Here is a 10,814-nt window from a genome sequence, read left to right as displayed (position 1 = left end):
ACCCTTTTCCCTGAAGGACCAGTATAATGCATTGAGCTGTATGTGGGTTCTTGCCAAGCTTAGGGCATGCACAGCTCACAGTTGTCCCTCCAGCCCCATAGCCTTTTCCTCAGTACACAAAGTGACTCCTGATGTGGCACTGGTGAGGGTATGAGCCTGCTCATCGTTAGGTCTGTTGGCCACCCAGACCTATCTTGGGTGTTACCTGTAGGATGCCAAGTTGGTACTGTTTTCTCCGTGGGACCAGTGCAATGTATCGAGCCAGGAATGAACTCACTCCTGGCTTAGTGCATGCACAGCTTGCTGGTGTTCCTCCAGCCCCACAGCCTTTTTCAGTACACAAAGTGGCACTCAATGTGCCACCGGTCGGGGTCTGAGCCATGAAATCCACCCTGTTCCTGCAGCTCCTGCTTGGACTCTGCCACTCTGCTTCTGCTCATGTGTGAATCAAGCAAATTAGTAGGACGGGCAGTTTTGTGCCTAGGTTCACCTCCTGAACTCCTGGTGAACTTCCCTCCCACCTGGAAGCTGGTGGAGCTCCGACTGCCATTTGCTGATTGCTGCTGGGGTATTTGGTCATTGCAACACTGCTCTGCTGTCTCTGCTGCTTACCAATGTCCATGGGTCTCCAAGTGTCCCATCCGTTGCTGGCCTGTCCTCTCCTACTTCCTGGGATCACAGCCTCTCTGCTTCTCCCTGGCTAAATGATCTCCATCTGTTTCCCCTTCCTTTTTTAATTGTAGTCAAAGGAGACCCACCATGCTCAACTTAGGTGTCACTTTGGTCTCCTTGCCCCACCCACAAACTGTGGCCACCCAGTTTCTGATCCCACCCACAACATACCTCTGGCTCTCCAGTGTAAGCTAGAGGAATTTTTCAAGCCAGAGAAGCACATTACCAAGAACAAAGACTTCAGAAGAAAAATTGTAACAAGTGAATCCCCAGATGAGTTTTTTAAAAATGAGAAATATGAACAAGGAAGGCAATGCAATTCCCAAAAGGAATACAACAATACATTAATATTGCACTGAGGAGACCAATGCCTGAAAGGGAATCCAGAATTACGATGATTGTAAGATTGCTCAGAAACACCGGGAAACAAATACCTGGAACAAGGAAATCCATACATGATATGGATGAGAAATTCTACAAAGAGGAAAAGATGTTGAGGAAAAACTAAACTGAAATATTAGAAGGTATAAGTTAAACATGTCAGATAAAAATACCTTAGCGGATTTGGTGATACAAAAGAAAGAGTATCTGAATTAGGAGACAAGCCTGAAATATATCAAACAAGAAAAAAGAAAAAAAAATAGAAAATGAAAAACAATGTTCCTAATCTATGGGATGCGATTAAACAACCAAATACACATTCCGTAACAGTTCCTGAAGGTATGCAAAAGCAATGGGCTAGAAAATTTTATTTTATGAAATGACAGCAGAAAATTTCCCAATCTGGAAAAGAATATTGACATCCATATATAGGAAGTACACAGACCCCCAAATAGTAATGATCAGAAAATATATTCTCCACAGAACATTATAGTCAAACATTCAAAAGTAAAAAGATAAGGAAAATATCCTAAATTTTGCAGGAGAGAAATGCCATATTAACTTTACTCTAAAGGATTTCCAGTTAGCACATTATTGACAGCAAAGAAATAACAGCACATTTCTTTTCTTTTCTCTCTTTCCTTTTTTTAGTCATTTTACCTTCTTTATTTATTTTGATCATCTTACTTGTTACTTAGGGTACAAAGGGTCAAGAGCTACAAGAAAGTAGGTAATACTAATTGTTTCCATGCTAATATCATTTTTCCCCCTGTATCTGGGGTCTGGGGAGAAATAAAGGGAAAAGCCCCACCCAGACTCCCTCCCATCCCAGGTCCCTGATGTGAGGCACGCTCCAAGAGTCCTGCTCAAGCATATTTGATAGTTCAACAGGTCTGAATTGCTGCCAATCTCACCCTTCCAATCGCAATGAAATCTATTCAGAATCTACTGGCTGACATAGTCCCTTCATGGTTGGGGTTCTGAGATGAGCAGTTCAGTTGGCGAGATCTCCAAAGAAACTTTGTCTGAGGTAAGCCCAGACCTGATTCTTGTGTGTGCTTGCCAGTACAGGGTCCGGCACCATCCATCGCCCCAATCAGCTTACGTACATGCTGGTCATTTCGATTGCTGGGTCAGTTCTGTTTCCAGCCCTGTCTTCTATGTGAACCGATGGGTGTTGTAATCCAGACTGATCCTGTCCACTTCATACTTGGTCCTCATGCAAACCAGTGGGAGTATATGTATAATGGTACATTTCTTAATACAAACCTCACAGGCCAGATTAAAAATGGAGAGATGTAGCCCAAGTCCTAAAAGGAAGAAAAAAACTGTCAACGCAGAATACTTTAATCAATGAGGCTCTCATTTATAAATGGAGGAGAAATAAAGACTTCCAAGACAAGCAAAAATTGAATTTGTTACTACCCACCCAGCCTTACAAATGATACGTAAGAACATACTACATGCAGAAGCAGAGAATCAACATCATGAAAAAATGTAGAGGCTGATTGTGGTATACCAGGTTAAGCCAACACCTGCAATTCCAGCATCCCAAGTGGTTGCTTGTATGTGTCAAGGCTACTCCACTTCCAATCTAGCTCCATGTTAATGAATCTGGCAAAGTAACAAAGGATAGCTTAAGTTTGGGGCCCTTGTACCATTTGGGAGACCCAGAGGAATCTCCTGACTCCTGGCTTCAGTCTATCCTAGCCCTCACCATTGCAGCCATTTGGAGAGTGAACCAGCAGCTGAAGACCTCTCTGTCTCTCTGTTTCTCTGTCTCTTTCTCTCTCTAACTCTACCTTTCAAATTCTCCAACTAAATTCTCCAACTGAAAGATGCAAACTGACTGATTAATCAAAATACCAAACTCATCTATATGATACCTATAAGAAACACATCTCACCAAAAAAGATACACACAGACAAAGTGAAAGGGTGGGAAAATAATTCTATGCTAATGGAAAGGAAAAATAAACAGAAATAACCATCCTAATATTACACAAAATATAAAGTTGTTTCCCCATTTGTGATTTCACTTGTAGAGTCCTTGCTAGACTGTACTAGCTGTGTAAACTTTGTGCCTCAGTTTTCTCCTCTAATAAATGGGACAATAAGAGTAATCAGCAGAAGGGGTCCCTGGGTAAATCAAATGAGTTGATTACCTTATAATATATTATAGTCATCCCTGGAATAAAAATAAACACTCTGTAAATAATTATGGTTCTTAATAATGTTATCACTATTATTATAGATTATAAGGGAAAAAACTAGAAATAATAAAAAGACTCATAAACAACAGGTTGGTATTCTTAAACATACTGAAAAAGGTAATAACAGGATACTTACTGTAAATAAATCTGTGCCTGGAAAGTTGATAATGGATGCTGGGGGAAAGTAAGGTATGGTCTGAAAGCCAAAATTAGCCTTTCATTTGATTTTCAAATTCTCATAAGCTAAAAAGTGTGTTTTTTCCTTTAAAAAAATATGTGGGTTAGTGCCATATATATCAGAGAACTGGGAGAAACCCTGGTTTAACACCAACATGTTTTCCCCAAAGGCTGACAAAGGTGGGTGAGAAAAGCGGTCTTTTCAGATGTCCTTGTCACCTTTCACGCCCTGGACTTAATTTAATTGATGCCAGCGGCTTTTATCTTGAGACATTCTGTAGATGTTTCCAGAAATCCACTTTTGCCATTTTTCCTCACTGGAGGCCTGAATCCTCTCAGAAAATGTCTCCAAACCCCTGTCCCCGCCCCGTCAGCGCCGGGGATCCCTCACCGGGAAAGGCGCCCCACAGCGGTCTCCCAAGAAGCAGTGCGTTTCGTTTCACTTCAGGAAAACCTAGAAAATGTTTTTCATACTTTTAATCATTGAATAAAAGGCAAAATATTAAGACTATTAAGACTACTAAGGGAATAACAATCTTATGCAAATCCTCCCATAGAATACTTTCCAGTTTTTATGAGGTTTATATAACAAATATACAAGAAAATCAGAGACAAATATGTGTGACCTTAAGTAGGTGCTTAATTGTCTGAAGTTCTATCTAATGTCTTCACAATATAAACTACAGCAGTACTTAACTCAAGAGAGGACTGTGAAAAACAAATGTAAGGTGCACAGAAAGGGCTTGTGCTGGCTGTCAGGGTCACAGTCATTGCCTTTCTGTAAGAATTCTCCAGAGAGGACCAATTTAGAGAGACCAGACTTGTCGTTGGAAAGGTCGGGGGTACGGGAGGCCCATTGGAGGCACTGGGAGTAGAGTCGCAACTTGAGGGCCCTTCGCTCCCACCCCTCCCATACTGCCGCACAGAGAAGCTTTACACAAGATAGTTAAAGAGCATTGTTGCTAAAAATATATTTTTAAGACCTATTTTTATTGGAAAGTCATGGCCTAGTGGCTAAAGTCCTCACCTTGGATGCCCCGGGGATCCCATATGGGCGCCAGTTCTAATCCCGGCAGCCTTGCTTCCCTTCCAGCTCCCTGCTTGTGGCCTGGGAAAGTAATCGAGGATGACCCAAAGCTTTGAGACCCTGCATCTGCTTTGGAGACCCGGATGAAGCTCCTGGCTCCTGGCTTCGGATTGGTGCAGCACCGGCTGTTGCGCTCACTTGGGGAGTGAATCATCGGGCAGAAGATCTTACTCTCTGCATATCCACGTTTCCAATGAAAATAAATAAATCTTTTAGAAAGAAAGAAAGAAAGAAAGAAAGAAAGAAAGAAAGAAAGAGAGAAAGAAAGAAAGAAAGAAAGAAAGAAAGAGAAAGAGAGAAAGAAAGAAAGAAAGAAAGAAAGAAAGAAAGAAAGAAAGAAAGAAAGAAAGAAAGAAAGAAAGAAAGAAAGAAAGAAAGAGAGAAAGAAAGAAAGATAGATTGGGCGCAGAGTCCCAAGGCTTTGGGCCACAGGCAGGAAGCTAGATGGGAAGTGGAGCTGCCGGGATTAGAACCGCGTCCACATGGGATCCCGGGCATTCAAAGTGAGGATTTAGTCACTAGGCTACTGTGCGTCGCCATATGAATAGTTTTAATACCAACCGATAGCATATATATCTGATGCTTTGATGTTCAATAAAAAGCCGATCAGAATGTGTGTGTGTGTATGTGCGTGTGTGTGTATGTGTGTGTTTGGCTAGTTCCTACAGTGATCCTAGAAAAGACCCCATATGTAAGGCACTTAAGTACTAACGCGAAAGACAAAATGGCAGTATTCACTTGTGTGTACAACAGCTATGAACGCTATTTTGAGTGGAAAGGAAAAACCAGACCATTCGTATTAATAAACATTGAACCGGACCTACGACCCGCGGAGTAGTTTCTGCTAGCAGAGGATGTGAAATGTCCCTTTGGGCGGGAAAATCAGAATCTCCACCCCCAACAGAATTCTCAGCGTCTAGACACTAACTTAGGACCTTTTTTGTTTCTGTCTCGGATGCTGCGAACCTTCCTGATACCTGATTGGCTAAGATCGAGTTCCTTCACTGCTCCCGCCCCTGATTGGTTGATTGTAAGTGTCATAACCTCGCTTCGCCGCTTGTCCATCCGCAGTCGGTGACCGCCCAACCGCCAAGACGGAGGTAGGTTGTTTTCACGCAGTTTAACGAGGGTAGGTGGGGGCAGATAGAAAGTCGGAGACTGTTGGATACGCAAGTGATTGGGTCTTCATTCATTCACTCAGAGATCTTAATTGTTTTTCACACTGTGATATGAGTAAAGTTTTTAACGGCAGTCCCTAACGAGCGGAGATTAACTATCTTTGATCTATGAAACTCCTTTCTAGCTATTTTCTTTTTTTTAAAGATTTATTTATTTTTATTACAAACTCAGATATACAGAGAAGAGGAGAGACAGAGAGGAAGATCTTCCGTCCGATGATTCACTCCCCAAGTGAGCGCAACGGGTCGATACTATGCCGATCCGAAGCCAGGATCCTCTTCCGGGTCTCCCACGTGGGTGCAGGGTCCCAAAGCTTTGGGCGGTCCTCGACTGCTTTCCCAGGCCACAGGCAGGGAGCTGGAAGGGAAGCGGGGCTGCCGGAATAGAACCGGCGCCCATATGGGATCCTGGGCGTGCAAGGCGAGGGCTTTAGCCACTAGGCCACCGCGCCAGGCCATCTAGTAATTTTCAATGAACAAATGAATATATGCTTATATTGAAACTTCCCTAAGGTTGAGAACCATCACCCCCAAATACGCAAGATGCCCCTAAATTTCCCCACGCAAAAATAATATCAAAGAGTCTGTGCCTACAAAACTACTTTAACAGGTTGTCTGCAATAAAAACGGCGGTCTTCTTGGCCCCAGAAACACCTAGCTGTCTTTTCCCTGTGCAGTTTAGCTCGGGGGGAGGAGGTGGCTGGGAGGGGGACGGCACCAGATTGCCGCAGGTTTAAATGGCTCCTGTTCTTCCACCTCAGCTACTGCCACATTCACGGTTTTAGGGACTTGCATTCTGGGCTTTTTTCCCATATAACCCAGTAATGTCTCTAAAGCTGTTTGTGTTAGTGGTCCCCATGTCTCTTCAAGAGAGCAGAACTACGTATCCCTTTGCCAGAAAATTCAAATAAGATGCTTAGGACTCCCCCACCCCCAACACCTGACCTTGTTAGGTCAGAATACCCCTCCCATAAGAAACCCCACACACTGAAAAATGTGCCATTTACCATGAGCTGACCAACACATGTACCATATGAGTATTAAGATGTCACATTGTACTCCATAAATATGTACAGTTAATTAATATTTTAATAGTTTATTAAAGTTTTTTAAGAAAAAAAATTTAAGTTTTTTTAAAAAGGTGAGCACCCAGATCCGCCCCCCAAATTCAAATCAGATAGACAGACAGAGACCAATAAGGAAAGCTTAGAACAGACAGGAAAAAGTCAGCTTGGACTGCCATATACCTAACTAGGTGGGACACTAAGACCAGTTACTCCTCACTAAGGTGTTGAAAATTTCTCTGCACACCCCTCCTAAAATTGCTCTGCTGCTCAATCGTTAAGATATGACTTGTTAGAGATATAGCCTGTTTGGACTGTCCTAAAATTCGCAAAGTTCAGTAAAAATCACGCTTGAGTACTATAAGCTGCTAAATATAAAAATGAAAATAGATACGAGACAGCTGAATAGTTCTCGATAACCATTTTAAGGTTTATAGCAGCCAGTTGTGTATATACTAAAATTGAAATGTCAATGATGTAGTTACAGGATGTGGTTAAGAACTTGCATTTTCTAACACATTGGTCACTCAATACCATGTCAATTAACTTCATGATGTTGCAAATTTCCATGTTCCTTCCTGTTGTTGAAGTTGTGTTGTAGCTTTTTATTGGCAGGGATGATATTCTGCCAGCTCTACTTTCAGACCAGGGATGGTCTCCCAATGAAACTGTTGAATTTATCTGGACAATGAGATGCTGGACTCTGCATAGTCCATGAAGGAATGAAGGAATCATGACTGGATATGAACTGTACTACTGTAAAAATATGGAGGCATTCAATATGGAGGGGGGAGGAGTTGGAGGAATCCCAGAGCCTATGAAACTGTCATAAAATGAAACAATAGTAATTTTTAAAAAGGTGAGCACTGTGAGGTTGGGGATTAAATTACCACTTACTTGGTTGCATTGGAATCCTAGCTGCTCCACTTCCATGTGGATGGCAGAGGCACAAACAGTTAAGCCATAGTCGGCTGCCTTCCCAGGCATATTAGTAGAAAGCCGCATCAGAAGTGCCTGCCGCAGTGTATTTCAGCCATTTAGAAAATGCATGGGAAAAAAAAAAAAGAAAATGCACGAGCACATGAAAGATCTCTGCCCTCTGCTCCTCCCTTCGCCTTCTTTTTTCTCTTGCCTTCTGCTCTCCTCCTCTTTCTTTACCTGTCTTGCCCCCTCTATCTCTGTAACTGCTATTCAAAGAATGAATATATTTTTTATAAAATAAAACATAAGCCTGCTGTTATTACTCTAGCAATTTGAGTCCCAGCTGCTCCTCTTTCCTTCCTGCTGCCTGCAAATGCACTTGGGAAAACAGTGAAGGATGGCTCAAGTATCTGGGACCCTGCACCCCTGTGGGAGACCCTAACGTAGCTCCCAGTCCTGTCTTGGCTTCTGTGCCCATTTGGGGCGTGAACTAACATGTGGAAGCTCTCTGTATATTTCCTCTCTGTAACTCTGCCTTTCAAATAAATAAGTAAACAAATTTCTTTTTTAAAAAGTTGTGAAAAGGACAAAAATAATTAAATATTTTTTGTTTTTTGACTGTGAAAATTCATTGTGATTCTTCATTTTATTTCTTGTGGCTTTAGAAAAATAATCTGAACCTCCCCAAAACTACTTATACATTCACTTCACTGCTTCCCAAGGATAATTTTGGTTTCTTTTCTAGGATTTTTTTTAGCCACTGAAATAGTTAAGAGATTTTATTCTAATAGCTATAATTATAATGCTTGTTGAAATGAAAACTGAAAACAAGTATACAAAACAGTTGATTACTAATTGTGTATTGAAAGCAATAAGAGGTTCCACAACACCAAATACAGCAGGTCTGAGGTTTTCCCAAGATAGATTTAATACCTCCAGCTTCTTCAGTGTTTATCAAAATACAAAAAAAAAGAAGAAGAAGAAAAGAAAAGAAAAAGTAGAGGTTGTTTTGTTCTATGGCAATTCGGGCCATTGCAGGCTGAGGGAGAGAAAGCTATTTCATGCATGGAGATTGGGGTGCTTCCAGGGGCTGTGGCTGTAGGTGGACCAACCCTCTTGGCTGCCATGTGCTTCTGATGGTGAGACCACAAACATTCCACCAGTGTGTCAGCACATGCATGAGTAGGTGTTGGGAATGACAGGTTTTTGCTCTGGCTGTGTGCTTACCAAGGGGGGCCTGAGAGAATTGCTGGGCACGTGGCCCCCTGGTGCACCCCTGCTTAGGTGACCATGTGAGCATGAGTGCAAGCATGATGCTATGAGATGCAGGATGACCACAGGGATCTATTGTGACCATGCACAGGATCTCTCAGATGAGCCCATGAACTGGCATTCAGGCCTATCCTTGTAAGCCCCAGGCTAGGGGGCTTACACATCAATGCAAAGTTTCGATTCAAACCAACCACCATGTGAATCTTAACAGATCTAGTGCTCAGAGGTGCCAATGTGCCTCTCAGTCCCTTTTCAGTATTTAACAATAAGTTATTTTTTTTTACAATTAAAAAAAAAAAAGAAAAAGTTGAGAAATATTGCACAGGAGTACCAGAAACTGCCTCAGTGGAAATAAACTATTTACATTAAATAAGAAGCTGGTTGCAGGCTGCACCTGCACAGGGACAGGTGGTGTGAGGCACACTGGAACCCGCCGTGGAGGCAGCTTTTGGCACCTGGACCACCGAGTCGCACGTTTGCCACAGGAGAGGAAAACAGAAGGTGGAGAAGAGGAAGAGGGGGTGCTTATTCACTTCTGGTTCCAGAGCTGACTGGAACCAGCCAGTCCAGTCCTTCATAGAGTCCATCCCTGCTGGTGGCACAGGTGGCCTGAATGTACCAGTTCCTGTGGTATAGGGAGTACAGCTCCAGCTTGTCTGTGATTTCAGCTGCATTCATGGCATTTGGAAGGTCCTGGGGATGGGGAAAAGGTGCTGCCATCACAAGGGGCCACAAGCTGCCCGTCTCCAGGGCAGAAAGCCCAGTAATCCTTGAGGCCACCCCCAGCTCACCTCTACCGGCTTCCAAAGGTCCCATCTAGAAAGCTAGTCCCAAGTGCCCACCTACCCGCTTATTGGCAGACATTAGGAGGACTGCATCCCTCAGCTCATCCTCAGCCAGTATCCTCATGAGCTCCTTCCCTGCCTCATTCACATGCTGTCTGTCATTGCTGGCCACCACAAAACACCTTGGGTGTTTTGGAAGTAGTGGCGCCAGTGACTGAGTCTTGTCCTGGCAGCCTACATTCCACACTGTGAAGCTGATGTTCCTGTATTCAACAGTCTCCACATTTCCTATGATGGAAATGGTGGTCATGATCTCACTGAGCTTCAGCTTGCACAAAATCGTCTTCCCTGCAACATCCAGCCCACTATGACGATGCACATTTCCTTTTTGCCAAAAAGGCCCTTTAAGAGGTCTGCAAAGATGTTCCCCATGCATGTGAACAGGTGGAAGCTGCAATAGACAGAAATCTTGGTGGTGGCTGCTCTGAGCCAGGCATTGGTTGCATTCCCACAAGGTGGTGGATCCCTTTTTTTTTTTAATTTTTAGTCAACATATATCGTACACATTTATGGTGTTAAGTGTGACCATTTAATGCATGTATATAATGTATACAATGTCCAAATTAGAATAATTAACATTTACCTATGATTAGGTATATATCATTTCTTTGTGTTGGGTATCTTTAAATTCTCTTCTAATTTTTTATAAAGTATATACTAAATCATTGTAAACTATATTACCCTGTACTGTTAAACAGAACTCATTCCTCCTTCCTAACTGTATTTTCGCACCTGTTACCCAACCTCTCTCTAGCCCTTCCGCCTCCCTACATTCTAAAACTACACTGTTCTACCCTCTACCTCTAGGGGATCAGTTCTTCGTAATTCTTTTTGCTGGAAAGGCAAATAGGAGGAAAGACAGAGAGAAAGATCTTCCATCTGTTGGTTCACTCCCCAGGTGGCCGCAACAGCCAGAGCTGAGCCAGTCTAAAGCCATGAGCTTCTTCTAGGTCTCCCAAGTGAATGCAGGGTCCCAAGGCTTTGGGTTGTCCTCCACTGCTTTCC

At 42.9% G+C, this 10,814-nt stretch overlaps 1 pseudogene; it reads right to left on the bottom strand.

Annotated features, from left to right (window-relative positions):
- Positions 1–9,493: 9,493 nt before the first annotated feature.
- On the bottom strand, positions 9,494–10,181 carry LOC121170491 (annotated as a pseudogene).
- Between the last annotated feature and the right edge of the window lie 633 nt (positions 10,182–10,814).

This window comes from Ochotona curzoniae, unplaced genomic scaffold, assembly GCF_017591425.1.
Source record: "Ochotona curzoniae isolate NIBS_2020 unplaced genomic scaffold, NIBS_Ocur_1.0 contig_1274, whole genome shotgun sequence".
Lineage (NCBI taxonomy): Eukaryota > Metazoa > Chordata > Mammalia > Lagomorpha > Ochotonidae > Ochotona > Ochotona curzoniae.
This window is presented reverse-complemented; position numbering and strand designations above follow the sequence as displayed.